Genomic DNA, 5,062 nt, shown 5'->3' on the forward strand with positions numbered 1-5,062 from the left:
AAGAAGGCAGATCCGGTAGCACCACAGAAGAAGAAGGCAGATCCGGTAGCACCACAGAAGAAGTAGAAGAAGGCAGATCCGGTAGCACCACAGAAGAAGAAGGCAGATCCGGTAGCACCACAGAAGAAGAAGAAGCCATCGAACCTGCATCGAACACACGTTTAGACAAATGAACAACAAATAGACTTTCAGACATCAGTTTGTCTTCCTTATTTGAAATATTTTTCACATTTAAATAACCTCATTGAGGAAGAAAGACTCAATCTACTCAAAAATGTGATTTAATTATTTCTCTGATGTTTTTTAGCTTCACTGCGCAGAGGTACTGGTTGAGGCCAAACACGGAGTAAAAAGATAGAAAATGTGACTTGGACAAAAATACTCTTAATGAATGATTGTCTTGCTCTGTAACTGCTCGATGAACATATAAGAAACTAGTCATATCAACATGTGATTACATGTCAGTGCTTATGTCTTAGCCCTCCACCAAGTCCAACCCTACCAAAGCTCAATTCAATCATTCATGTGCAATATCATATTTCGATGTAACTATTGATATTATCTATTTAAGTTTTTACTTATTTATTATATCATGCCTTTCTCTAATTTGACTTGTTGTTGTTGTTGTTGTTGCACTGTTCCTTTAATGCTGTAACACTGCAATTTACCCCACTGTGGAATCATAAAAGATGATCTTATCTCAAAGTTTGTTCTGATTGTTTCTAAGTGATCAGGAGGAGTTGAATTATCCACAGAGTCTCTCCATCTCCACAACAAACAGACCTGGTGATCTGCATGCTGTTCGGCTGTCGCTAACTTTAGCTCAGCTTGTTTCTCAGATAACTCCAGATCCAGACGTCCCATCACTGAAAACCTTCAGCAGAATAAAACATAAAGTTAAAAAGCACCAAGATGTAAAAAGTGTAAGGTAAAAAGGTGTTTAAAAAGAGTACTTCTACTTCTACTCAAGCACAAGATCTGAGTACTTCTACTTTTACTCAAGTACAAGATCTGAGTACTTCTACTTTTACTCAAGTACAAGATCTGAGTACTTCTACTTTTACTCAAGTACAAGATCTGAGTACTTCTACTTTTACTCAAGCACAAGATCTGAGTACTTCTACTTTTACTCAAGTACAAGATCTGAGTACTTCTACTTTTACTCAAGCACAAGATCTGAGTACTTCTACTTTTACTCAAGTACAAGATCTGAGTACTTCTACTTTTACTCAAGCACAAGATCTGAGTACTTCTACTTTTACTCAAGTACAAGATCTGAGTACTTCTACTTTTACTCAAGAACAAGATCTGAGTACTTCTACTTTTACTCAAGCACAAGATCTGAGTACTTCTACTTTTACTCAAGTACAAGATCTGAGTACTTCTACTTTTACTCAAGTACAAGATCTGAGTACTTCTACTTTTACTCAAGCAGAAGATCTGAGTACTTCTACTTTTACTCAAGTAGGGAGGTGTGTGGTGGTGTTGGGATCATGGGGTCACAGGTTCAAACCCCACTGCAGTCAGCATGTCGTTGTGTCCCTGAGACACTTCACCCCAAATTGCTCCTGTGGGGATTGCCCACAGTATTGAGTATGTTAGTCGCTTTGGATAAGAGCGTCTAACAAGTGACATGTAATGTAATGAAATGTAAAAGTACAAGATCTGAGTACTTCTCCCACCTCTGGTTAAATGTCTGTTTCCTTGTTTGTTGTCATTGTTGATGCTGCAGATAGAGCTGCTGTGATGTAACATTTCAGAATAGGTATTGTTGTATCATATCATGTTCATATAAAGGACCTGATTGGGCTGGTTTTAAACCTAAAGTAGGATGAAATACAATCACACAGACACCTCACCTCTCCTGGTTAACTGACCAGAGGCAGTGCGGCTGAAATAAGGAGCCAAACAAACAAGTAGATCAGCTTTTATCCAAAAAAGACTGCAATGAAGTTTTTTGAAAGGTTCAGTTGTGGATTGTTTTTGAACAGGCTTCGTCCTCCAGCAGAATGAACAGGAAGCTTCTTGACATTTTACCTGAAAGTCAGATATTTGACACCCCGTCTCCTCCTCCTTCGGGAGAGGATTAAAAAGGCACGAGACACCTGAGACAGCTCACTGTGGCCGGACATCTCACTGACTGGTCCACTTCTTTTTGACCGCCATTTTCTGCAAGTCTTCTTCTTCTGCATTTGATCCCAAACCTCTTCTATTGTCTTAGTCTTTGCACAACCTGCCTCTCTGCTTCCTTTCAATCCACCCTCCTGAGTCCATCTTTCTCTCGGTCTCAGCTCCTCTCCCTCCACGATGAGTCTGAGTCGTTCGAAGCGGATCAGCTCCAGCAGTTCAGTCCGCAGCAGCAGTGGAGTTGGCTCCAGGAGGCTCAGTGGCTATGGTTCTGGTCCTGGAGGTTTCAGCGGTCTCTCTTTGAGCAGCAGCTCTTTGTACGCAGGCACTAACGGGCTCCACCACGGCCTCGGGGCCCCGCTGGCCTCTCTGTCCGTCAACAGGAGCCTGCTGGCCCCTCTGAACCTGGAGATAGACCCCAGCCTCTCCATGAGCCGCGCCCACGAGAAGGAGCAGATCAAGAGCCTCAACAACCGCTTCGCCACCTTCATAGACAAGGTACAGAGACGGAGCTCCATTCAGCTTTACAGGAGGGGGAAAGGCATTTTGTATTATTGTTATATGTCTTTATTGAACAAGGATCATGCATAGAAATAAACCTCATACAGAAGAGACCATTCATCATTTACAGAGGGGGGAAATTAAAACGTGTTTTTATTATTATTCTATGTCTTTATTAAATGCATTAAAATACAGAGTTAAGAGTTAACACGCCAGATCAAAGCTAAAAGCTCATTTCCATCTGTAGTCCTTAGTTACACACATAACAATCACCTAGTGCCACACACAATTAAAACAGATCAAAATACAGATGTATAAAATACTACTGTCACTACTTTGTTCAAGTATTTCCATGTTTCATAGACAAGGTAAAGAGATGGAGCTCCATTCAGCCTTTACAGGAGGGGGAACGCCATTTGTTTATTATTGTTAAATGTCTTTATTGAATGCATCAGAATCAGAATTAGGTTTATTACCAGGTAGGTTGACACGTACGAGGAATTTGACTTGGTGTCGTGGTGCAGACATAAAAGTAAAACAAAAATGTAAAACACAGATAGAGAACAATTTTAAGGGAAAAAAAGTATTTAAGTATATAAGTGCTTTGTTAGTAATTCTATCTCTCGAAGTGGAGTCTAAAGAGATGAGTTTTCAGTCTGCGCCGGAGAGATGTGTAAGCTTTCTGCTGTCCTGATGTCAATGGGGAATATAGTGAAATATATCAGTATTTAAATTGAAATAAATTCATAAATCAAAAAGAGTTGAGACGCCAGAAAATAGCTAAAAACTAATTTCCATCTGCAGTCCTTGGACAGTTACACATAACAATAAAAAAACAATAAAAATAAGCCAAAATCAAAATACCAAAATAAAAAAACAGATGTGTAAAATATGAACTACTTTATTCAAGTATTTCCATGTTTTGCTACGTAATACTTGAATACCAGCGCTTTTACTTCAGTAAATATTTGATTGGGGACTTGTTGCTATGTTTTTCTGCACTGCAGTATTCCTACAAAAATAACAATTTTATTTTAGCCTTTCAAATGTGAGGATATGCTGCTTCTATGCATACAAATACATCTCAGAGAGAAGATATGCTTTATACCAGATTATAGCTATTAATAAGGTAATGGAATAATAATTCCAATTTGTTCCCACTATTTTCTGACTTTTTTATAATCTAAATAATGAATCAATCTCTTTCTACTTCAAAATGGAAATGTAATCCACTGAACCTGATCTTCTAAAAGGCAATAACAATACGGAACAGTTTGAAAAATGAAACAACACACCCTTTATCCTACAAACAAATGTTACTTTCATGAGCAACAACTTTTCTCATCTTTATCAGACTTTATTTGCATTTGATGTGTCCTTTAAAATGTGCCCCCAAATGTTGACACTGTCACATTTCATTGTTATTTAAAAATTGGTTAGAGCCACTTCAACAACACACGCTGACCTTGAGGACGACCTACACCAGCTGATCTAAAAGGAGCTTTCATGGGGGATACCTGTAATAAAAAAGTAAAATAATGGGTGTTAAATTGGGGAAGTCAGTCTGAGAAGAAGCTGAGTTTTTCCCACAGGAGGAGAAAGCCACTCTGAGATAAAGCCGTTCATTGAAACCGTACTCAGGGAACATCTCTGTTTCTCACGGAGTCGATAACACGCCTCACAAAGGAGCCATTGTTGCTTCAGGAGAGATTCACTTCAGGTGCACAGAGACACAGAGACACAGAGACACAGAGACACAGAGACACAGAGACATATCTACAAATGTACTTTTTGTTATGGACCACAAAAAGTCCCTATTCTTCTTTTTGTTGGTTTCCCTTCCCTGTGGTGTGATCTATAGGGTTTTGTGAATGGAAATGGTCTGCAACGGCTAAAATCCCTGTGTTCCCTCCATTGAACTCCTTTGTTTACTTCCTGAACACAGTGACATCACTACATAACACTCACACTCCTACTGGCTAGCGCTCCAACACATTGTACGTGATAGGCTAAGAGGCGGGACATCTAAGCGGTTGACCAATCACAACAGAGCCGGCCAGCTAACCAATCAGAGCAGACTGGGCTCTGGTTTCAGACAGAGGGTGAAAGGAGGTGCTGCAGCACAGGCAGTATGAGAAAAATAAAGAGCTTTTTGAATATTAAAGCATGGAGACATGTAGAGACACTACATACTGATATACACCTGAACATCAGCAGGAGAGGACTCTTTAAAGTAGAGACACTACATACTGATATACACCTGAACATCAGCAGGAGAGGACTCTTTAAAGTAGAGACACTACATACTGATATACACCTGAACATCAGCAGGAGAGGACTCTTTAAAGTAGAGACACTACATACTGATATACACCTGAACATCAGCAGGAGAGGACTCTTTAAAGTAGAGACACTACATACTGATATACACCTG

Source organism: Notothenia coriiceps, unplaced genomic scaffold, assembly GCF_000735185.1.
Source record: "Notothenia coriiceps isolate Sejong01 unplaced genomic scaffold, NC01 NC01_scaffold00037246, whole genome shotgun sequence".
NCBI classification, from domain to species: Eukaryota; Metazoa; Chordata; class Actinopteri; order Perciformes; family Nototheniidae; genus Notothenia; species Notothenia coriiceps.